The following is a 26922-nucleotide window of genomic DNA, read 5'->3' as shown; positions in this document are numbered from 1 at the left end:
GACACATCAAGGTACAGTTGAAGTCAGAATTATTAGCCCCCCTGAATGATTATCCCCCTGTTAATTTTTTTTCCCTAATTTCTGTTTAATGGAGAGAAAATTTCTTCAACTCATTTCTAATAACTGATTTATTTTATCTTTGCCATGATGACAGTAAATAATATTAGACTAGATATTCTTCAAGACACTTTTATACAGCTTAAAGTGACATCTAAAGGCTTAACTAGGTTAATTAGGTTAACTAGGCAGGTTAGGGTAATTAGGCAAGTTATTGTATAACGATGGTTTGTTCTGTAGACTATCGAAAAAATAATATAGCTTAAAGGGGCTAAAAATATTGACCTTAAAATGGTGTTTAAAAAATTTAAAACTGCTTTTATTCCAGCCAAATTAAAACAAATAAGACTTAAGATTATAAGAAAAAAATATTACAGCAATTACTGTGAAAATTCCCTTGCTCTGTTAAACATCATTTAGGAAATATTTAGAAAATGAAAAAATATTCTGAGGGGAGCTAATAATTCTGACTTCAACTGTAAATGTGCAAAGGTCACTCTCACACACTCACAGACACAAATACACATACTTTAATTTGCTGTTAAACTCCATTTAAAATCCAGAAACTAAAGGGTTAATGCTGCCAACTGACGATCAACAGTAATAATTACAAATTTTACCTCTTACCAACAGGGAAAAGTGCATGATTATATGGTTTTGCAATCAAAGAATGTGGCTATATTGGAAGTCAATGGGGCAAAAACAGCCCCCAACAGTAAATTAGCGAGAAAAAAATGAAAAACAATGAAAAACAATGCATAAAAGCCAATGTTTTTTCACATGTCCAAGACCTAGCCCAAAAATCTAGTCCGCAATTACTTTTTATAATAAAAATACATCATTTTGTATGCTCAGTGACATCATTTATTAATTTGGCAATTAAAGAGTTAAAATCCTTTAATTTTCTAAGCAATTTGGTAGTTTTGATCAGGACTGAGGTAGATCTGAAAATGTATCTGATGCACTATTACAGCAGATTAATTCAGTGGATGTTTTCATCTTGAACATAACAAAAAGGCAAGTAAAATTGCCCAGAGTGTGTCGTTGAGGTTTTTTATTCAAAGCATTTTCCCAAAATATGTGTTAAAATAAGAGTTGTCTCCAAAATAATTCCGCTAGCTGAAACACAGAGAAAGTTTTGGCCAAATTAATACTCAAAATCACCCCAGAGTGGATGAAAACATCCCTAACTATACATAAGGGTTAATAGGCAGGTAAAGAGCTGCCTATTACTGAGATTTCTATTATTAATCAATTCTTTTTTGAAGTATAGATTAGCCAACACTGCTTGGAATACTTTACCACAATTTACGTCTCTCTGTCTCTGTGTATATGATCATCCCTGGCGTGTGTTTGAAGTGGAAGTGCCATTGCCTTTTATTTCAGATACTCTCAGATCACTCAGAAACTTTGGAGCGGTGCATTAGCATGCGAAACGCAAAAAGAGTGTGTGTATATTTATAACGGAGCTTGCCACGGGCAAACACACACCCTGAGATAGCAGGGGGCTTCAAGATGAGCTTTTCTTTGCTTTGATAGCTCTCAGATGTGGCACGTCCCACAGCGCTAAAGTCAAACTAGAACCATCCCATAAACACGCATGTTTTTATTAAAGCTAATGAACGACGACATGACATGAAGCGCGGACAGAAATTCATTAGCACTCTTATAATGTAAAGAGGACAATCATGGTTTGCATTTAAATACAGCACGTCTTCGGGTCTGCTGAGAACAGAAACAGCGTGAGGTTTACTAAACAGTGGGGGTCAAAAATCGGACACTGCCACGAACATCTGGAAACTTTTTATTTATTTTTTTGTCCTTAAGATCCTGGAGTCGTTTTGACAGATTAAAAATAAAGAATAATAATTGCCTCAGAGCAAGAAGATCGCTGGTTCAAGTCCCGGCTGGGTCAGTTGGCATTCCTGTGTGGAGTTTTCATGTTCTCCCTGTGTTGGCGTGGGTTTCCTCCGGGTTTCTTCTACAGTCCAAAGACATGCAGTATAGGTGAATTGATGAACTAAACATTTGATTAACTAAAAATTGATGCTATTTTAAGGATGGAAAAACACGCTCTGCGCACTGGCGCATGGTCTAACAATGTTGTGCTTATTCTCTTAATGAGTTATGGGTGTGTTTTGAGCATAACGTGCATTAAACCAATCAGAGTCTCATCTCTCTTATTCCCTTTAAGAGTCAGTTGCGTCGCGCCATGGCACATTTGCTATTTACATGGTGGACTTTGTAAGTGTAAAAACTGAACACTTCACTAGCGAGAAAACAGTTAAAAAGAGCATCTGCAGCACGGGGATAAAGAACGAGCCTCCTTTCAGCCTCTTTACTTTCTCTTTACTTTATTTTTACTCTTTACTCCTTTACTTTGGTGGATGAGAAAACGGTGGTTCACATACTCCACTGAAGACATCCATTAGCCTACATATTTAATTTCGCTTGCTAAGCGCAAAGATTTGTTTCAAAACTATTTCTAGATTCAGCTCTAATTTCCAGCAAAAGAATAAATAAACAATAATAACAAAGTGTGGTCAAAAAGCTGAATTATATCCAAACACACATCCTGTTCTCATGCCCCATAAGGTGATGCAGACGTCTCCAAAACCCGACAGGTGGACAAATCTAAACTTGTTTTCATTAAAACAAATATAAATATGCATATATTAAATAATACTGATAATAATAATAACATTATACTAATGCAAATTATCATCAATAAACTGAAAAAGCCCCCCGAGGTGAAGAAGGCAGTGTTTTTTTTTTTTATTTGTGTCGAAAATACTCATTTTTGTAACATTTTAATCCTTTAATTGTTTTTATTTGTAACAATATTTGTGTATTGCTGTACATCCTGTGTGTATTAAGCAATGTGTAAGCCTTTGAACCCACATAGGCGCATAACTAACACGCTCTGCGATAGAATTTAGACCAGTTTTTAGTTGGTCAATGGTGCAGTCTATTTCAGTTCCTCCAAAAAGCAACGCACCAACAATGCACCTTAACACACCTCCTTTATAGACCAGCACACCCATGAATCCACAAAGAGGCGCAAATGGATTTGATATTTAAACAACGCGACGCAAAATGTTAAAATTACTGTTGCGCTGGTCTGAAAATAGCAACAAATCACACCAAACACATCTTGCTCCTTGTGCCGGGTGTATGATAGGGCCCTTAATTTTAGTGTACAAGTCATGCTAATAACAAACCATTAACCAAGTATTTTAGCTTAATATACTACTAATTAGCTGCTTATTAATAGATAGTAAGGTACTAGTTTGGATTTAGGGATGTAAATCATACTAAACAGTTAACATCTTAATAATAGGCAAGTCAGTAAATGGTGCAAAGTGTTACCATAGTTTATGTTGTAATATTTCAACCCCACCCTAAAAAGAAAAAAAGTTACACTTTATTAACTATTAATTTAACTACTGAGTAATACACCCCCAAAATCAGAAAAAAGTTAGGACAGTATGCAAAACGCAAATAAAAAAAGTAGTAAGTAGAAAAACAGTAGTGATTTCTGAGTTTACTTTGACTTGTAATTCATTGCAGACAATACAACAAACATTATTTAATATTCATCATGATTCATATTGTTTTCCTTTTTGTTTTTATTTTCCAATTTTGGTTCTTGCAACACTGTGTGATGGTCCATGTCAGATGCCTCAGAGCCCAGAGAAGTTGACAGTGCTTCTGGACAATGTTAACATAGGGCTTCCTTTTGGCACAGCACAGTTTTCACAGGCATTTGTTGATGTGACTACGTATTGCGGTACTTGACATAGGTTTGCCAAATAGTCCTAAGCTTAGACTTGCACCCTTGTCCTTTACACACTGAAATTCCTCCAGATTCCTTTGAATCTTTTAATGATGTTCTGCACTGTTAAAGGTGAAATATCCAAATTCCTTCCTCTCTTTCTCTGAGGAACATTGCTTTTAAATATTTCAATCTCAGGTATTTGTTGGCAAACTGGTGATCCTCGGCCCATCTTTGCTCCTAAAGGACTAGACCTTTCTTGGATGCTGCTTTTGTACCAAATTATAATTACAATCACCTGTTGACATCACCTGTTTCACATCACATCATTATTCAACCAATTTGCCTGATTATTAGCCCTAAACTGCTTGTTTTAATGCGTAGCAGGTCTGAATGACAGGAAATGATGTATATTTACAAATGAAATGAAGTTGACCAGACAAAACATGAAATAATTAGTGTTCATATTGTCTGCAATGAAATACAAGTCAGTAAATTTAGAAATCACTACTTTCTTTTTTTATTTGCGTTTTCCATCTGATTTGGGGTTGTATTAATTAATTAAATTTACGGACTACGCTTCGGGTTCAAATTTGCATTAAGTTGAGGGTTAATTCTGCATAGTTAATAGTTATTGCTATAGTATAAGTGCAATGAACATTAAGAAAGAAAATTATGCATTTGCATAAAATGTTAAAAAGTTTGCTGTTATTTAGTAGAGTTTATAGGATGTTTAATTATGCAATTGATTTAATTCAACAGACAACACATATGCAGGAATTAATTAATTATAAATGACAGATTGCTTTATGGATGTTAAAAATGCTGCCAGGAAATCAATTACCAAAGCAAATAGAAACATTTATTTCTGCTTTATTAAGCTGTCAAATTGAACACTTAAATAAAAATCCTTAAACTATATGGAATGATCGATTCAAGCCTCGTTCCACAACAAAACCCAAATAATAGTTGAATATACAGGTATCAAGTAAGAACAACTAGTTTGACAAAAGCTGGCTTCAAATACAAGCAGAATTCAACAAATAGGGGGAAAAAATCAAGCGCGAAGCATGAGCTCACGCACATACACATATGCTATTTTTAGCAACACTGAGATGTCTTGTGAATCTGACTGGATGGGCTCATTTTTAAGTCACTCTGAGACAAAACAAGAGAAAATAGAAGACATGTCATTTTTTCTGCACTCATTTATACCTTTTCACAGCAAATGTCTTTCTTTTGAAAGTGTTTGTGGGGTGATAATGAGAAGGGTTGCATGTCAGATGACATTTATAATGAAAAAGCAGAGTTTGCCCCCTTTGTTCTTCGGATTCCTCAGTGTTTGCATCTTTCTTTGATACCTTGGGTTGTTAGAGATTTATGATTTTCTGAAGAGAAACACAAGCCAATTAAAAGGAGCACACTAGTTATGAATATCTAGCTCTCGCTCGTAGCATTCACGTGGTGGAAATGACTTAGAATTTTCACTCATTGTGTGCTTTTTTTTGAGCCAAGCACTTGTGTTAAGAGGCTAGCTCTCGCTGAAAGAGCCATTAACTTGAGATGAAAAGATATTTACATATTTCTCTAGTAATAGATGCAGAAGCATGAATAATGGCGATGAATCAAGTCAGCGTTAAAACCGTTTTCTTCAACACACACACTCACACAACCGCTTTGACTTGCCGTACAAGTCTATAGTGTTCATACTAATTGCTTTTTTAACTTTTACGTTTTCAGATAAACATCATGTTTGAAACTTTTAATCTCCCTCATGAAGATTACTGGTATAAGAAACATGTAAAAGGTGAGAGAAAAGCATTGCAGGAGAATAGAATAGAATAGAATAGAATAGAATAGAATAGAATAGAATAGAATAGAATAGAATGTGACAACAAAAGAACAAAATAAAAGCCTAACATACCAGAATTCGTCAAGATAACATATAATAAAATGTTACATAAGACTACAATAGAACAGAATAGAATAGAATACAATAGAATTTGTAAAGATAAAATGTAATAAAAGAGTACATAAGACTAGAATAGACTTCACTAAACAAGACCAGATGAGAATAGAATAGAATAGAATAGAATTTGTAAAGATAAAATTTAATAAAAGAGTACATAAGACTAGAATAGACTTCACTAAACAAGACCAGCTGAGAATGGAATAGAATAGAATAGAATAGAATAGAATAGAATAGAATAGAATAGAATATGACAACAAAAGAACAAAACAAAAGCCTAACATACCAGAATTCGTCAAGATAACATATAATAAAATGTTACATAAGACTACAATAGAATAGAATAGAATAGAATAGAATATGACAACAAAAGAACAAAACAAAAGCCTAACATACCAGAATTCGTCAAGATAACATATAATAAAATGTTACATAAGACTACAATAGAACAGAATAGAATAGAATAGAATAGAATAGAATAGAATAGAATAGAATAGAATAGAATGTGACAACAAAAGAACAAAACAAAAGCCTAACATACCAGAATTCGTCAAGATAACATATAATAAAATGTTACATAAGACTACAATAGAATAGAATAGAATAGAATAGAATAGAATAGAATAGAATTTGTAAAGATAAAATTTAATAAAAGAGTACATAAGACTAGAATAGACTTCACTAAACAAGACCAGCTGAGAATGGAATAGAATAGAATAGAATAGAATAGAATAGAATAGAATATGACAACAAAAGAACAAAATAAAAGCCTAACATACCAGAATTTGTCAAGATAACATATAATAAAATGTTACATAAGACTACAATAGAACAGAATAGAATTGAATAGAATAGAATAGAATAGAATAGAATAGAATAGAACATGACAACAAAAGAACCAAGTAAAAGTCTAACATACCAGAATTGGTCAAGATAACATATATTAAAAGACTAAATAAAACTAAAATAGACCTTACTAGACTAGGCAAGAGTCGAATAGAATAGAATAGAATAAAAAATAACAGAGTAAATCTTCATTCATTCATTTTCTTTCGGCTTAGTCCCTTTATTAATCTGGGGTCACCACAGCGGAATGAACCGCCAACTCATCCAGCATTTGTTTTATGAAGCGGATGCCCTTCCAGCTACATCCCATCACTAGGAAACACATACACACTTATTCACACTCATACACTACGGACAATTTAGCCTACCCAATTAACCTGTACCGCATGTCTTTGGACTGTGGGGGAAACCGGAGCACCCGGAGGAAACCCACGCGAACGCAGGGAGAACATGCAAACTCCACACAGAAACGCCACCTGACCCAACCGAGGCTCGAACCAGCGACCTTCTTGCTGTGAGGCCACTACGTTGCCCAGAGCAAATCTTAACATACCAAAATATGTAAAGGAATAATATAATAAAATAGTACATAAGACTAAACTAGACTAGACTAGACTAGACTAGACTAGACTAGACTAGACTACACTACACTACACTACACTACACTACACTACACTAGAATAGAAAAGAAAAACAAAAGTACAGAGTGAATAGAATAGAATGACAGCAAAAGAACAGAGTTAAAGCTTAGAAAAGAATAGAATAGAATAGAATAGTATAGAATATGATAACAAATGAATGGAGTAGGAGCCTAATAAAGTGGATTTTGTCAATATACAATACACTAAATGAAAACCTAAGACTAGACTAGACAAGGCTAGACGAGACTGAAATAGAATAGGACAATCCACACAAAAGACCAACATCAATATAGTAAATAATTAGAATGAAGATCAGAAGAAGTAATCAGAATAAAGCAGTGCAGGATAATAGAACAGAATAAAATAGAACTAAATGAAATGAAACAGAACTTGACAACCAATAAATGAGCAAAAGCATGAAAGACCAGAAGTTTAGATAGAACAGGACAGAGTACAGGCATGGAACAGAACAAAAGCAGAATAGAACAGTAGAATAGAATAAAAGAGAATAAAAAAGTATTTTGACTCTAATTATACAGAATAGAATAGTCATCTAGAATAGAACAGAATGGAATAGAATTGATAGAATAGAACTTGAAAACCAATAAATGAACAAAAGCATGAAAGACCAAAAGTTTTAGATACAGAACAGGACAGAATAAATGAGTACAGAAGAAATGAGAATAGAATAGTACAAAGCAGATTGGAACCGCAAAACAGAATAGAATAGGATAGATCAAATCCTGTATAAGAGACTAGAATTTGTATATATACAATTATACAGAACAAAACAGTTGCCTGCAGCTTAAAATGGAATGAAATAGACCAAAAACCATAGAAGAGACTTGAGTTTGCATATAAAATCACACAGAATAAGACTATTACCCATAGAATAGAATAGAATAGAATAGAATAGAATAGAATAGAATAGAATAGAATAGAATAGAATAGGATATTACAGAATAAACCCTGTATATGAGACTCGAATTTGCATATATACAATTCAGAACAAAACAGTTGCCTACAGAATAGCACAGATAAAAACTGTATGGGAAACTAGAATTTGCATATATAATTATACAGAATAAAACTATTGCCCATAGAATAGAATAGAATAGAATAGAATAGAATAGAATAGAATAGAACAAACACTGTATAAGGGACTTGAGTTTGCATATGAAATCATACAGAATAAGACTATTACCCATAGAATAAGAATAGGATATAACAGAACAAACCCTGTATAAGAGACTCGAATTTGCATATATACAATTCAGAACAAAACAGTGGCCTATAGAATAGAATAGAATAGAATAGAATAGAATAGAATAGAATGGAATAGAATAGAATATATCAAAAACCTTATAAGAGACTAGAATTTACATGTATAATTGTACAGAATAAAACTACTGCCCATAGAACAGAACAGAACTGAAACCGTATAAGAGACTGGAATCTAACCGTATAAAATTATACAGAGCAAAACAGCTTGCCTACAAAATGGAACATGATCAAACCCCCTAAAATAAACTACTGACAGCTATAATCACCTGATCGGACCTGAGCTGAATATGATCGGAGTTTCCAGCGTCACGCAGACCTCAGAAAGTATGTAACATCTTTCAGACCCTCCGCACCCATAAACGAAGCATGCTGAATCCATCAAGTCAGAACACACACCGATTGTTTGCGCTAAATGTTTCAGCTGAGTTCCTTTTCATATTAGTGAACTCTTAACGCGTCTTACCGTGAAACAGATCTGCCGCCGGTGACCGGAGCTCCACATGCACGCGCGCGTCTCTCCTGCGCACGAGTAACCGGTGGTTCGAGAAACGCAGCTTTATCAACCAAACCTGAGGAGGAGGAGGTGCCTTCAGATAACGAGCGATCTGTTGACATTGACCTCACTTCCTTAATGTTTGGACTTCCAGAGATCTATATGCGATAAAAAAATTAATAATAGGTATTAAAAATGGCTTCATTCATTCATTTTCTTTTTGGCTTAGTCCATTTATTGATCAGGAGTCGCCACAGCGGAATGAACCGTCAACTTATCCAGCATGTTTCACGCAGCGGATGCCCTTCCAGCTGTAACCCATCACTGGGAAATGCATTAGATCCCCGTCAAAACGTTCACATCTGTTTTCCCAACGCAAACCCAAACTACAAATCTCCTTTTTTGCACTAATAACACAGTTTTTTGTAGAATGTTCTTATATCTTATTGTTAATTATGATTTTTGAGCTATTAAAGGGATTAAAAATGCATCATTTATTAATATAAACACACGCAATATAGCACTAATCACACAGTTTTTATAGTTTTCTTATAAGCAAAGAGGTTGAATTCATGCATAGTCGTTAGCTAATCATGTTAACGGATGACAGTTAATTAATTATATATTTTTGAGCGATTAAAGCAATTAAAGTGCAACTCAAAAAAAATAAATAGTAAAAATATACCTTATAACAAAACTAAATGCAAAATGTATTCATCTAAGCACATGCAATATAGCACTAATAACACTATATGTATATAATAAGTTGGATAAGTTGGCGTTTCACATTATTTATCAGGGATCACCACAGCAGAATGAACCACCAACTATTCCAGCATATGTTTTACATGGCGGATACCCTTCCAGCTGCAACCCAGTACTGCACTACGACCAATTTAGTTCATCCAATTCACCTATAGTGCAATATCCGGAAACCGGAGCACCTGGAGGAGCCCACGCCAACAATGGGAGAGCATGCGACAGTGCTAACCACTGAGCCACCATGTCGCTTATGTCTGTGTGTGTATAAAAATAAATGTCGTTTTGAGAGGATAATCAAACTGACAGTTATGTAACTGATATCAATAATGGGCTCAGTGAACTGTACACTTTAAAAGCACCGTGTGCAAACATCATTCATTTATTTTCTTAAACGGTCGACTTTAATGGTTGACTTTATGACGCCTCGTCATTTATACCGAGAATAATGGATGACTTCTCTGGCAGGCGTTTGCATTTTTTACACATTTTAAAGAAAGCATTGAATTAAAGAATTATGTTTCTCCCAAAGCATATCTCAGGATGTTTGCTGCTCATCTGCAGTCTGGTGAGATCCTATAAACAACCACATTAAGACATAATTAATCTTGAGACATCAAGGAAATGTAACGCTTATAGAGCCGGTGGCACAGTCCCATTAGATCAGTGTCATTAAACACACACTGTGTTTTCTGGAACAATCCATAATACTCTTATAGAGGCTCTTCTTGTTCAAATGTTTAATCTGTTTTATCTGGACCTACCTTGGGCTTCCTGGTGCTCAAGCAATTGACATTTTCATGTAATGTTGTTTTTTCCATTCGCAGACCACTACTAAGTACTCGGCTTGTTTTTAAATCTGTGCATTTCTGGATTTCCACCTACAGTTGCGACAGACAGCGAATGCGGATTGAAGTGCGTCACTTCAAACTTTTTTATGGAGGGGACAAAAATACTCCTCTGGGTCACAGGACTAGGCACACTGAAAAAAGTGTTGCATGCAAAACTGTTGCAAATATTTTATTTGTGTTGAATTTAAACAAACAAATTAAACTGAGCAATGTTCAACTTAATTTGTTTGTTTAAAGTCAGCCCAAATAAATTGTTTACATCCACTTAACGTAAAAAAATTGAGTAAATAAAAGGAATCAACTTCGAATAATTTTTTTCAGTGCATGGGATGATAACCGTTTTCAAGGTATACCAACACAATCTCACGGCAATTCGTAACTTTTTGATTTAGTGGCTAATTCGTATGAATTTGTACGATCTAATTCGTACAATTTAGTTTGATTTGCTCATCCCCCAATGATGGTTGGGTTTAGGGGTGGGGTTAGGTGCCACGCCTCCTTTTTAAAATCGTACAATTTCGTACGACTGAACTGAATTAGCCACTAAACTGACAAAACGTAAAATACTTACGTTTTCTCATGAGATCAGGCTGGGTATACAACGGTTTGGAAAAGTCAAGGTTTTAAAACCGCCAAAATTTTCTTGAATACCGTTTACAAGGTATGTTTTTTTTTATTAACTTTTTTTTTTTTTTTTAGGACAACAGTATCTTCAGCAGAAAAAAATATCCAAAGATGCCATTTTAAATTGTAAAGAAATCAGAGTTTTGAAAATAATAAATAAATAATAACAGAAGTCAATGATGCATTTTAAAGGGCACCTATGGTGAAAAATCTACTTTACAAGCTGTTTGGACAGACATATGTGTAGGTAAAGTGTATAAACTGTCATATTGGGGGTGATATAAACACACCCAGTCCTTTTTTTTTTTATTTAACAACATAAAAACGGTGGACCAATTAAAGCGGTTTTCAGATTGATCGCAACTTTACGTAGGAGTGCGGTCCCCCCGCCCACCAATATTGATTGACAGCTGCGCGCATTAACATGTCCGGTAGTCACGTGTATAATCATATCATCAAGACAGGACGATCGCAAAGCACCAATCCACATCATAAACACTACAAAGCATCTTCCAGAGTAAGTGTGTGTGAAGTCTCATTCTGCGTTTGTTGCCTCCTGAATTGGGCTGTATGTGGGAAACAAGGCTTTCTCCGCAGCGCCCGTGTGGAGGAGTGTTCACGTGGTCTCCACACTCATCCCACGGGAACGGCATGCTAACATGTGCAACACCGATCTCACCAATCTCTCTGTGAGTCAGGCTGAAGTGAAACCAGACAGCGTCCAGAATCCACCTCTCATGACTGTCAGCGGCTGCCAGAGCCAGGAACACCTCAGAGAGACTGGAATTAGCTGATGCGTTTCACTGGTTTTAATTGTCCCTCTCAATGTCTAAGGCAATTACGGTTTTGTACTGATTGATGCTGTAGACGAGTCTCAAATTACTACATTTGGTCCCCCAATCCTAAATTCATTGTTAAAAACTCATGATTCATTAATTTCATTATAACAAAACAATACAATGACAATACAATACCGGATATAGTCACAAAGGGCAGTGATTTGTGTTGTAATTTTGGAAGAAATGTAATGAGTGCAAAAGTTTGTAGTACTGCCATTACATTTAGTATGGTATTTAATAAGTGTATGGCAATGTATTGGTGGCACAGATCTGCTACGCTTCAGCTGCTGCTTTGATTATTGGTGCAGAGAAAATACAGAGACTTGCTACTGCCAGTATATTCACTGACATGCTGTCTGAGAATATTACACACTGCAGACATAACATACATGTAACCCTCTAACAAAGCAGCAGAACATGCCAAAGAGAACTTGACTCGGTGTATAAACAAGCAGTTGCACTACCAAACATCCTTATAGCCACACATAAGATGACTGAGACAGCACAAATTAAGTAAACTCCCTAAAACAAGCATATCTATGAAACTATGTGTGCCTGGGCTACCTTGCGTACAGGCTTAACTTCAGTGCACTAGACTATGCGTGCCTCGGCTACCTTGTAAACCTGTTTAACTTTACTGCACTATGTGTGCCTGAACTACCCTACTGAATGGCTTAACACTAGTGTACTAGACTGTGTGTACTTAAAGTGCACTAAAGTTAGCCATATTGCTGATCAGATTAACTTTAGGCACTAGACTGTCTATCTGGACTACCTTGGTGAATGGCTTAACACTAGTGTACTAAACTATGTGTGCCTGGGCTATCATGCCAAATGGCTTAACTTAAGTGCACTAAAATATGTGTGCATGTGCTACCTTGATGAATGGCTTAACACTAGTGTTCTAAACTATGTGCGCCTGGGCTATCTTGCCAACTGGCGTAAATTCAGTGCACTTGAATGTGTGAACATGGACTACCTTGGTGAATGGCTTTAACACTAGTGTACTAGACTATGTACCTAAAGTGCACTAACGTTAGCCACCTTGCTGATCAGATTAACTTTACTGCACTAAACTATGTGTGCCTGAGCTACCCTGCTGACTGACTTAACACTAGTGTACTAGACTGTGCGTACCTAAAGTGCATTAAAGTTAGCCACCTTGCTGATCAGATTAACTTTGGGCACTTGACTATGTGTACTACCTTATGGACCGACTTCATTTTAGTGCACTAAACTATGTGTGCCTGGGCTACCTTGGTAAAAGGATTAACACTGGTGTATTAAACTATGTGTGCCTGGGCTACCTTAGTAAATGGCTTAACACTAGTGTACTAGAATGTGTGTACCTAAAGTGCACTAAAGTTAGCCACCTTGCTGATCAGATTAACTTTAGTGCTCTATAATATGTGTACCTGGTCTATCTTGGTTATTAGCTTAACACTGGTGTACTAAACTATGCGTGCCTGGGCTATCTTGTCAACTGGATTACTTTAGTGCACTAGACTATGTGTGCCTGGGCTACCTTGTTGAATGACTTAAGAGTAGTGTACTAGACTACGTGTGGCTAAAGTGCACTAAAGTTAGCCACCTTTCTGAATAGATTAACTTCAGGCACTAGACTATGTGTATCTGAGCTACCTTATGGTAAGACTTAACTTTAGTGCACTAGACTATGTGTGCCTGGGCTTCCTTGATGAATGGCTTAACACTAGTGTACTAAACTATGTGTGACTGGGCTACCTTGCCAATTGGCTTAACTTTAGTGCAATAAAAATATGTGTGCCTGGGCTACCTTGTTGAATGACTTAACACTAGTGTACTAGACTATGTGTACCTAAAGTGCACTAACGTTAGCCACCTTGCTGATCAGATAAACTTTAGGCAGTAGACTGTGTATCTGGACTACCTTGGTGAATGGCTTAACACTGGTGTACTAAACTATGTGTGCCTGGGCTACCTTGGTAAATGGCTTAACACTAGTTTACTAGAATGTGTGTACCTAAAGTGCACTAAAGTTAGCCACCTTGCTGATCAGATTAACTTTAGTGCACTAGACTATGTGTACCTGGGCTATCTTGTGGACCGACTTAACTTTAGTGCACTAGACTGTGTATCTGGGCTACCTCTGTGAATGGTTTAACACTAGTGTTCTAAACAATAGCTGCGTTTCCACTATCGCGCCTAAAGCGAGCGAGCCAGGGCGAGCCAAGGCCAGTCGCGTTTCCACTATCACTTCCGGGGCGTAATCGAGCCAAAGCGGGGCTTCCTTGGGGCCAGCGTCCGGCCTTTTTCGGCCCGCCGAATACCTTGGGCCAAGGAGGGCCAACTGGGGCTTCGGGGCGGGATTACGTACAAAGGCGGAGTTTTCCTGTCAGGTAAAGAGGAGACAAGATGCTTTCTTCCCTTACATTTGTGTTCGAAGTAAATGCCGCCGAACTCGAATGTCCTTATCCAGGGATCGCTGTCTGGCCTTACACCAACAGACCACAAACAGTAAAAAAGCAATCGCTTCGGTGTTCTCCATCTTCCAGCTCTCGTAGTGATGCCAGGTTGTGTTTGTGGTTATAATTTGAGTTTTTTGTTCCCGCTGAAGTGGGCGGGTTGTGTGACGGGTTGTGTGACGTTTGATTCGGGGGACGTTCTGGGGGCGGTGTTTGCGTGACGCGCTGCGAGCAACTAGCCCGACAGTGGAAACGCAACATGATTTCGGCCTCATTTCTCAACCTTCCGGGCCTGGCCCAATTAAAGCCCTGGCTCGCACTGGCCCGATAGTGGAAATGCGGCTTTTGTGTGCCTGGGCTACCTTGGTGAATTACTTAACACTAGTGTTCTAAACTATGTGTGCCTCGGCTAACTTGCCAATTGGCTTAACTTTAGTGCAATAAAATATGTGTGCCTGGGCTACCTTGTTGAATGACCTAACACTGGTGTACTGGACTATGTGTACCTAAAGTGCACTAAAGTTAGCCACCTTGCTGATCAGATTATCTTTAGTGCACTAGACTATGTGTACCTGGGCTATCTTGTGGACCGACTTAACTTTAGTGCACTAGACTGTGTATCTGGGTTTCCTCTGTGAATGGTTTAACACTAGTGTTCTAAATTATGTGTGCCTGGGCTACCTTGCCAACTGGATTTAATATGCTAGACCAGTGATTTTCAACCTGTTGGCTGTGGTGGGGTAAGAAAATTTAACTTATTTCAAACTAATAATCAAGATTACTTACTTACCCCACTGCCAGATTACATGTCACTTGTTTCAAGAAAAAAATACACACTTAATTTTCACTATTTCTGAAAACAAAACCATATTTTTGACTTGACCTGATTCTTGATTTAAGTATTTTTAGATATTTTGACTAGAAAAGAAGTAGGAAAGGCATTTTTGCAATGTCTTTCTTTAATGAACAGAACAGTTTTCCCCATTTTGATAAGGAAACTTGGTGCCAGTAAAACAAAATGATGAACAACCACCTAGCAACCACTCTGGCAACAGTTTTTGCACTACTCACATTTCCTTCAGAAAAAAAATATCCTAGAGGACAAAATGCAAGTGAGCTTTTGGTAGTTATACAAGTTTATCTGCGTCTGTCGCTGTCAATTCCAAACTTGAAATAGGAGTTGCATTGGATTATTGCATGAGTTATTTCACCGCCGAGCCATAATTACAAGCTTCAATTCAATCTGCTCGTTCGACACATACCCAGACAGAGCGAAATGAGAAAAACAGAGTGTGAGAATGTGTTTCACGGAGTGTGTGGAAGTGCGAATGATAGATAGTGTGTGTCAGAGCGAGGTTTCCTCAAGGTGAGAGCAGTGACTGACAGTTTTGCTGAGGCTGGATCAGATCACAGCCAAACCCGAGAGAAAGGAGCATGTAAAATGTCTTTGTGTGTGTGTGAGCGTGTGTCCTGAGAGGTGTCAAGGTATGTCCAAAAATCCAGCTTAACATGCCTGAAATATTGTGTTCAAGCCATGGTTCATAAATGCTGACAAAATACTATTCCTATCATACAACAACATGCTATTGTTTAAGCACAATATTTTTCAACATGTTTGCATTCATTTACTTAACAAATTACATTCTCTTTCCAATTTAGCCCAATCAAGAGCCTGTATATACACTATTATGCTTCAATTTATATTAAGATAACATTTAAATTGAAGTGAGATATACAGTATTCTGTCATACAGTGGTACTCGTCATATAACTACAGAGTGGTATTAGTTAACTGCATGCACTAGAGCAAGAGTGCGCCAAACTCACCCATTGACGTCCATACAAACTCCCATCCCACAAAAACCAAAGACTTGGGGGTGGGCTCATTTGACTTTTCCAACCAATCAGTCTCTCTGGTCATTCTGAAGCTGACATGCCACCCCCTAACAACCATTTAGATCAACTGATCCCATTACAAAGGCCCCCAAATTGATATCTTTATGCTACAGTGTCATAGGCTTGATTCATATCATTCATACTGGTAAGACGCTTTGATGTATTGTCACTTTAAGCTGCCAATTGACTCGATAGCAACAAAACAGACTAACCTAGCAACGACTTAACAACAGCAATTTTTACATCAGAACATGCCAGGGAACTAGCTCATGCTTGCAAAATGGGACTTCCTATGTACTACACATGCTGACAGTGATTAGCCAAATGCTAATAACAATTAGCTACATGCTAATAAGCCAACAAGCTAATAATTTAGCTAACTAAACTAATGCTTATTATATAATAAGGAGCGATCAAACAATTAAATGAGGCTTGCCAATTAAAAACCCAGTTTATGTTAACAACAACCCAGCAAACACCTAGCAATGCCTTAGCAACACCTTAGCAACCACTGTTCATCCTGCCAACTGTCATTCAACGAACTTTATCTTCTAGTTGTAACTACTATAGTAAGTAGATGGAACATGTAACAAGGACACCATAAAATAATGGGTAACACTTTAAGGTGACGTTAATGTTCTATACACTTACAACAGTAGTTATAATGCATAGTTAAATGCAAATACCCCGAAACAACCCACATTCTAACCCCAACCATGTAGTAAGTACATGTGATTAATGAATTATTACTCAATAGTTAAATTAGTAAAAACTCTATGTCACCTTAAAATAAAGTGTAACCAAATAAACTGTTAACTAGTTTAGCTCCAAAAAAAAACAACCCAGGCTCATTCTGAAAACGTAGTCCCGAGGACGTTTCTGGAGACTGCGAATTATGTAGCCGGAGGTATGTATGGCTGCATTTCGTTTTTTAAGCGAACGCTGCGGGCGGTATGACGCCGTTCCTTTTAGCGCTCGCCGACTGACCGCTTACCTTCGTGTGGAGGGCTTTCCCGCCGCAACCAGTTTGTCCGGTTAGCTCGTCCTGTGCGTCGGCGGACTCGAGACGCAGAGAGCAGCTGACCACGACGATGACGAGCAGGTTCAAGTACGGGGAAGAGCAGTTTCAGAAATCAGATAAGACTAAAACAGAATCCAAGAAATAAAGCGAAGTGGTTCATAACAGGGTGAGAATGTGGTAAAATCCGAAAACGTGGTAAAAAAAATTAAAAAACGGACGAGGGCTTGTGTTTAGGGTGGGCGGGTGGGCAGGCGGGCGGGTCATTAATCGGTAAAATTGGTTGGGTTCGGGGAAGGAGGAGGGTGGGTCAGCCGGCCGATTGGCCGGTCGCCCAGTCAATCATTCAGCCAGTCGGACAGACAGACGTTCGTTCGACAGCGGCCTCTGGTGGGTTCACGCGAGAACAGCGCGGGCGCGAACGGCACTCGCGGGAGACGTCCAAGAAGCCAAAAAGGCGCACACAGCGGCCTCTCGTGGATTCGCGAAAACCAAAAACTGCAAAAATATGTACCTCCCGGGACGCATTTCGCGGTCTCCAGAAACGTCCTCGGGACTATGTTTTCGGAATGAGCCTGGGTTGAAAAAAACACACCTGAACCAAGGTAATCAAACTTTCAGACTGGGCTATTTTTTAAAGCAGTAGAACACTGGACAACATATAAGCTCGTTCTGAAAACGTCTCCCTATATACGTTTATGGAGACCGCGAATTATGTAGCCAGAAGTACACATGGGTGCATTTTATTTTTAAAACTAATGTTACATGGCGGTATGACGCTGTTCCTTTTCACACTACCAGCTGACCGCTTACCTCCATGTGGGCATCTTTCCTGCTGTTACCAGTTTGTCCAGTAGCTCACCATGTACGTCGGTGGACTTCAGACACAGATAGGAGTTAACCACGACAATTGGGTTTGATGGAGTCAATTGGTGCTTTTGAAAAAAGTATTGGTTGTGTCTAGGGAAGTGGGTGTGCGGGTCAATTGGTGCTTTTGAAAACACTATTGGTTGGGTCAGGAGGAGGGAGAGTCAGTCAATAGGTCAGTCAGTCAGTCAAACAGTCAGTCCACATCCTCTGGTGGATTTACGCGAGAACAGCAGGTGCGAATGGCACTCGTGAGAGAAATTTGAGATCTGCAAAAGCGTACACAGCGCCCTCTCTGGTGGATTCACGAAAACGAAAACTGCAAAAAAAACTTAGCTCCTTGGACGTATTTGGCGCTCTCCAGAAATGTATATAAAGGTACGTTTTCAGAATGAGCCTGGGTTGACACTGGAAGGATTAGACATTCCTGCTATAAAACTACTTAATACACAATACCTTTAAAAAAAAATTGTTGTTGTAGAGCCTTTTCCTTGAATATTCACCTCATTTTGGTAATGTTGACTCTATAGAGGGTTTTCATTTACGTCACAGTTTCATTAGTTACCCATTTGCTGATACTTGGATGTAAACAACAGCATAGATTGCTCTGTAGTCCAGCGTTTCCCAACCCCGTTCCTGTAGGCACGCCAACAGTCCACATTTTCAACCTCTCCCTAATCAAACACACCTGAATCAACTTATCATAACATCAGAAGAGACTCCAACACCTGAAGTTAATGGGTCAGATAACGGAGACATCCAAAATATGTACTGTTGGTGTGCCTCCAGGAACAGGGTTGGGAAACACTACTGTAGTCTACCACTGAATACATTGTTCTGCTTATTAATGCTGATTCTTTATGTATGATATTTAAGTTTCTCATTCTAAACCACTAAAAAAACAAACCGTGTAACCTGTTAAATCATTCAGAGAAGGATTTGACAATCTGCATTTAATATGCTCTCTTCTGCTTGATTAGTTAAAGCATTTGGCAGTCTAAATGTTTTCCTCTCAAGCCCGACTGATTAGAACAGGCCAAAATATATAGCAAACTATGCACGTTTCAGTCAGTTCGGTTGCATTGACTGATATAGCCCACTGATTACACATCGTGAAAACACTGTATATGGTAGAAACATTGTTTTGAAGTATTATGAATGTGAAAGAGGTCTAATTATTTGCCTCATAGAGTGCTCCATGCATGAGGTATTTTTAGACCAAAAAGCATTTCGTCGTTTTACTCAAAACACATTAGTAACAAGGTTTTTAAAAGCTTTTACTTGTTTTAAAAAGGTTGCTGCTGCTAATAAATGGATAAATGTGACTAAAGAGAACATTACATTTGATTAAACCAAACAGGTACAGACATCTACTCACGACCAAGAGTTACACAGCGTTCTCTAAAAGTGAGGTAAACATTAGCATTCTTGTAACTTTGATAGAAAAGCATTCGTAGAGCATCATCTGATAAGCATTGTTTTTGATTAATGTTGTCATAATGTTGATTTAATGTTGAAAAATCTAATATAATGTGGATGAAATTTCTAATAATGTTTTAAACACCGTTCTGAAAACATTAATATGACATGAGACTGAAACATTATGGGGCGGCACGGTGGCTCAGTGGTTAGCACTGTCGCCTCACAGCAAGGTCGCTGGTTTGAGTCCCGGCTGGGCCAGTTGTCATTTCTATATGGAGTTTGCATGTTCTCCCTGTGTTGGCTTGGGTTTCCTCCGGCTGCTCGGGTTTACCCTATAGTCCAAACACATGCCCTAGGTTACTTGAATAAACTAAATTGGCCGTAGTGTATGAGCATGTGTGTGAATGAGAGAGTATATGGGTGTTTTTCAGTACTGGGTTGCAGCTGGAAGGGCATCCGCTGCGTAAAGCATATGTTGGAATAGTTGGCAGTTCATTGCGCTGTGGCGACCCCTGATAAATAGAGGACTAAGCCGAAGAAAAATGAATGAATGAAACATTATGAAAAGTTTTAAATGTCTTTACTTTAACCAAAAGAATAACAACATTTATTAATTGTCAAAAAAAAAGGGAAGCTTCAAACATTACAAGATCTTTCAAGAAATAATGTCATTTATTAGGAACAGTTTGAGGGTCTAAAATTGTTAGCTGGGTAGTCGCTTTATAATCGTGCTTCATGCGCTGTAAAAAATGACTGCACCAATAAGTTATCATAACTTAATATTTTGAGTAAAGGGCACCTATGACAAAAATCATCATTTGGAACCTGTTTGTACAGAACTGTGCGTAGGTATAGTGTGTCATATTAGGGTGATACAAAGACAATTTAATATTTCCTGATGTTAAAATAGGATCCAAATCCCTCCCATTTTGAGGCCCACCGCAACATGACATTGGAGTGTGGTTTCCCCGCCCACCGAATTGACTGACAGTCGGGTATTAACATGTCTCCATAGTCAAGCATAGAATCATATCAACAAGACAGGACGTACGCAAAGCAACCGGGATTAAAAGATCTGTTCAGCTCTCTGTGATCATCAATCATCATTAAATGTGATCAAGAGTGAGTTTTACCAGCCATTTTCAGCCTGATCTTAGTTGGTCAGGCTGGAAAATGACCAGCTAAAACCAGCTTGACAAGCCTGGTTTAATATGGACATAGCTGGTTTTGGCTGGGCTCCCAGCCTGGCTAGGCTGGTAAAGCTGGTTTTAGCTGGTCATTTCCCAGCCTGACCAGCTAAGACCAGGTTGGAAATGGTTGGAAACCAGCCTGGAAGTGGCCAAAAGCCCTCTAAAACCAGTCTGGTGAACCAGCAAAACCAGGCTATGCTGGTTTAAGCTGTTTTTTTCAGTAGGGCAAACAGTGATAGACTGAGATTGCCCTATCCTAACAAACCATACAACAATGTAAAGCTTATTTATTCAGCTTTCTGGTGATGTATACATTTCAATAGCAAAAAAATCGTCCCCATCCCCTGTCTCCTGTTTACCAACCTTCCTCCCTTTCGTGCTTTCTCTTCATCTTACTAGGACATTGCCCTCTTTATTTATTGAAGACTAATATTTATAGCTATACTGTTGTAAACACATTGAAGTGAAGTTTATACCTATTGCTTTTTATTGTGGTTCCAGCTGATTGGTGTGACTATAGTTTTCATGTGTGTTCATTTAAAAGCCTTTGCTTTGAAATTGCAAGGAAATTCCATCCTGAAAAATTTCTGTCAAATGCAAACAAGTGTGCTTAGTTATCTGTAAATCACTGTGTGTGATGTTTTGCAAATAGTGTGAAGCTGACTATGTGCTTACAGTTGTGCAGATCTAGCCTTGTCTTTTGCTCCTTGAGTGTGCGGTTTTGCTAATTGTGGGAAAAGTTTCATTTTAGTGTGTAGGCAATCGTAAAAAGCTGTAAATATGCCATGAGGAGAAGCTCTCTAGAAGTCGAAATGGTATGGAGCCAGATCAGTCTCAAAAATAGTATGCTTAAAAAATAAAACTCAAACATGCACCGCACAATTCACAATTACAAAATCCAGTTTGTAGATTCAAAACACAATTTGTGAATTCACAAAAAATATCATCAATATTTAAATGAATTGGATGTGCGCATTTATGAGTTGTGTTTTAAGTTTCTAAATTGGATTTGCATATTTTTGAATTGTGTTTTGAATTTACGAAATGTATTTGCATATTTTTGAATTGTCTTTTGAATTTATTAATTGTGTTTTTGAATTAACGAATTGTATATGCTAATTTATTAATTGTTTTTTACTTTACGAATTGGATTTTGAATTAATGAATTGGATTTGCGTATTTATAAATTGTGTTTTCAATTTACGAATTGGATTTGCATATTTTTTAATTGTGTTTTGAATATATTAATTGGATTTACATATTTATGAATTGTGTTTTGAATATATGAATTAAATTAGCATATTTACGAATTGTGTTTTAAATTTACGAATTGGATTTGCATATTTTTTAACTGTGTTTTGAATATATGAATTGGATTTACATATTTACGAATTGTGTTTTGAATATATGAATTGGATTTGCATATTTATGAATTGTGTTTTGAATATATGAATTGGATTTGCATATTTATGAATTGTGTTTTGAATATATGGATTAAATTTGCATATTTACGAATTGTGTTTTAAATTTACGAATTGGATTTGCATATTTTTTAATTGTGTTTTGAATATATGAATTGGATTTACATATTTATGAATTGTGTTTTGAATATATTAATTGGATTTACGCATTTATGAATTGTGTTTTGAATATATGAATTGGATTTGCATATTTATGAATTGTGTTTTGAATATATGAATTGGATTTGCATATTTATGAATTGTGTTTTGAATATATGAATTGGATTTGCATATTTATGAATTGTGTTTTGAAAATATGAATTGGATTTGCATATTTATGAATTGTGTTTTGAATATATGAATTGGATTTGCATATTTATGAATTGTGTTTTGAATATATGAATTGGATTTGCATATTTACGAATTGTGTTTTGAATATATGAATTGGATTTGCATATTTACGAATTGTGTTTTTAATTTTTTTATTGGATTTACATATTTATGAATTGTTTTGAATTTACGAATTGTGTTTGCAAATTTTTTTAATGTTTTTTAAATTTATAAATCGGATTTTGAATAAACGAATTAGATTTGCATATTTATGAATTGTGTTTTGAATGTCCGAATTGTGTTTTCAATTTATGAATTGTTCTTTAAATTTACAAGTTGGATTTGCATATTCATGAATTGTGTTTTGAATTTACGAATTCAATTTGCATATTTATGAATTTTTTTACATTTATGAATTGTGTTTTGAATTAACGTATTGCATTTGAGTATTTTCGAATTGTGTTTTGAATTTACAAATTGCATTTTGAATTTACAAATTAAATTTTGTAAACATGAATTGTCAATTAAAAAGGTATTGTTTAGACTGATCTGGATCCATAGAAATTGGGGAGTTTAAAATCTAAACTTTGAGCATATTGGCAATAAAACAAAATAATTATAAGTTGGAAGAGAGCGATATGTGGCTGAATTCTCTGCATCTTGATGCTATCAAATCGACCCCATCAGTGCGAGTACAACTCATTGCAGTGGAAATTAAAGTGTCACACTGGGTCAAGAGCTAGAAGAAGAAGAGCAATGTGAGAGAAAGAATGTAAAGAGGGGACAGAAGTGCTAATCTGTTAACCCAGTCTTTAAACAAGGATCAATACAGGCCGAATAGAAATCTCAGGAAATCATTTGACACTTTCACACCTACCTACGCATTTTGCAGCACGCACATACATGCAATGACAGACTTATTTATCCCCCCCTCACACCATCTTATTAAGATCTGACAGTTTTGGGGGAAGCTTATAATCTATATTTCAATTTTCCAGACAGATGACATTAAAATTGCCTGTTCAGTACCTGAGGGAGAATGCTATGTGTACTTACAAATTACATTGTTATTGCACTAGTAGCAACGGCATAAAAACATTACAGCTCAAAGTCTTTGAGGATCTCGGCATTCGGACTGGGAACCTGTTCCCCGACAGCAAATTAATTTTGACAAGATCAAGCTGGCTGGTTTCATAGCCTCCAGGTCAAGACATTTCAAGATGTCACACAGAACTGAAGGGTTTATTAAGATTTGTCACTGCGCCCTGGTTTGGGGTAAAAATATCAAGGAGTATAACTCTTATACCAGGATTTCAGACGTATTAAGAAGCCATAAGTCAGACTTTACAGAAATGATGTGTCAGCTTGACATCAACACTGTAGCTCTGTTCTAAAATAGTAAGCTTTAAACTAGAGACATGCTATTGTAGCTAAAAATAGCCTTTTTTGATGTTAGCATGTTGCTAAGCTAAGCCTTACTTGCAATTAAATAAAATGTATTATAGTTGAAATTACTACAAACTACAATGTACTGTATATACTGGTAAACTATAGGTGTAAATGAAAATTTACTTTAACAATGCAGCTTCTAAAAAAAACTTTAATTTACATTGATTGTGAGAGCACTATGAAAAAAAGGTATTTCAGAGAGAATATTCCAATAATGTTTCAGGAAATTTGCTTCTAATGTTGACAGAACCTTGCTAGAAACTTCCTGTGGAGCCAGAATTCGTAAATTCTAAACGCTATTTGTAAACGAGCAAATCCAATTCATAAATTCAAAATACAATTCATAAATACACAAATTCAATTTGTAAATTCAAAACGTAATTCATAAATGGCCAAATCCAATTCGTAAATTCAAAACGTAATTCATAAATGCGCAAATCCAATTCGTAAACTCAAAACGCATTCGTAAAAACACAAATCCCATTCGTAACTTCAAAACATACTTCTTAAAGCGCAAATCCAATTCGTAAATTCAATACGCAATTCGTAAATACCCAAATCCAATTCGTCAATTCAAAATGCAATTCATAAATGCACACATCCAATTCGTAAACTCAAAACACATTCGTAAAAACACAAATCCAGTTCATAAACTCAAAACGCAATTCATAAATGCGCAAATCCAATTCATAAATTCAAAATGCATTCGTAAAAACACAAATCCCATTCGTAAATTCAAAACCTACTTCTTAAAGCGCAAATTCAATTCGTAAATTCAAAACGTAATTCATAAATGCGCAAATCCAATTCGTAAATTCAAAACGTAATTCATAAATGCGCAAATCCAATTCGTAAATTCAAAACGCAATTCATAAATGTGCAAATCCAATTCGTGAATTCAAAACGCATTCGTAAAAACACAAATCCCATTCGTAAATTCAAAACATACTTCTTAAAGTGCAAATTCACTTCAGAAATTCAATACGCAATTCGTAAATACACAAATCCAATTCATCAATTCAAAATCCAATTCATAAATGCACAAATCCAATTCATAAATTCAAAACACAATTTATAAATGCTCAAAATCTAATTAATTTAGGGAAATATTTATCATTTTTACTTGTTAATTCACAAATTGGGTTCTAAATTTTTTTATACAATTTGTATATTCTTTAATTGGGTTTTTTGAATTTACGAATTTGATTTTGGAAACATGAATTCTGAGGTGCATGTGAGTTTTAGTTTTGCAAATGTATTATTTTTGAGACTGATCTGGCTCCATACCTTCCCTTTTAGCTCATGTTACATGTCCAGTTATCTTTTCTCCCTCTTGTCTACAAAGGAAGGTACAAATACACCCAATCACTGTAGTACTTTCACATAATGAGATGTGGATCATTGGTGAGAGGTCGGCAGTATGAATAGCTCCCTATTAAAGCCCGCAGTCTACTGAAACTACATTGTGTTCTAGTGCTGCCTGCTAACAAAAAAGATGGACCGGTAAGATAATTACAAGTCTAGATATGGCTCTTAACTATAGTCCAGCTAAATGAAGCTCTATGTTTAGCTTTTGTAAAGAGTTTAATGGATAACTCGGGTGACAGTGTTTTCATTGTGCGCATGCAACATCATGAAAACCAGAAGCCTAGCAACCATTATAACCATTATGTTAAAGAAATGTGGTCTGCACGTTTTAGGACGCCATTGCATTCCTATTAGCCTACTATTCATTTTCATCGCCCAATTTATCCCAATTCATGTGTGCTTTAACATTAATAAATTATTCAGCTTGTCAAAAGGATGTAATCAATTACCTGGTGTGATTGGACTTGTGATTTTTCTGCAAAACAATAAAAAATAGTCTATCATAACATTGCTGTGTTAAGGCAGGATATAACAAGATGTGGATTCAGTTGAGCTTGATCACTTTAATAACAAAAAAACAAAGGCAAACTAGCTAAAATAAAACAAGTAACAGCTTTGGCTGAACATGCCGTCAACAGTCAAACAAATAAGACAATCAAAGTCATATAAATACACATGCTGATGAGAACTAGACGTGTGTGCACAGTATAATCAATAACTACAGTAAAAAGAAATACAGTAATCTGAACACTGTAAACATTAAAGAAACATAAGAGATCAACATCATGTAAACTAAAAGTCCATGAAAATGAATGCTTATGACATATATCTTGGTGGTGCCAAGAAAAGTAGAAGAAGGCATTCAAGCTTTAAATCTAATGAAGGCTATAGTGTAATGTGCAGATTTTCTTTGCAGGACAACACCGAAGAGCCGCTGGTCTCTGGTGTAGCATTTAAAGGTGTGGAACAGGGTGGGAAATGGTGGACAGGAGATATAAATTAAGTCGGCTGAGCTGAAAACCAGGTTGAAGACTAATGGGGACCAAGAGGAATGTAATGGGAAATATAATGTAATGTAATGCAATGTAACGTATGTGTTTATATAGCACATTTATTTTGTATGGCCATACACCCAAAGCACTTCAAAATCATGAGGGGGTCCTCTCCACATCACCACCAGTGTGCAACATTCACCTGGATGATGCCACGGCAGCCGTAGGACAATGGCACCAGTGCGCTCACCACACACCAGCTACAGAGTGATTGGAGAGACCGTGATAGAGGCAATTCAGTGGATTGGAATGACTGGGAGGCCATGATGGGTAAGGGCAGACACCAGGA

The 26922-nt window shown here is 36.7% G+C and overlaps 1 protein-coding gene across 1 annotated transcript in view; it reads right to left on the bottom strand.

Annotated features, from left to right (window-relative positions):
* The window catches only part of npy8br (neuropeptide Y receptor Y8b), a 43628-nt gene extending 34535 nt beyond the window's left edge, over nucleotides 1-9093 (bottom strand). Inside the window, exon 1 of the mRNA XM_056463009.1 lies at nucleotides 9036-9093. The gene's annotated coding sequence lies outside the window, so the exon portion shown is untranslated. The remainder of the gene's footprint in view (nucleotides 1-9035) is intronic.
* Nucleotides 9094-26922: the final 17829 nt, after the last annotated feature.

Source organism: Danio aesculapii, chromosome 8 (genome assembly GCF_903798145.1).
Source record: "Danio aesculapii chromosome 8, fDanAes4.1, whole genome shotgun sequence".
Classification (NCBI taxonomy): domain Eukaryota; kingdom Metazoa; phylum Chordata; class Actinopteri; order Cypriniformes; family Danionidae; genus Danio; species Danio aesculapii.
Note: the sequence above shows the minus strand (reverse complement) of the source record. Positions and strands in the feature narration are given on the sequence as shown.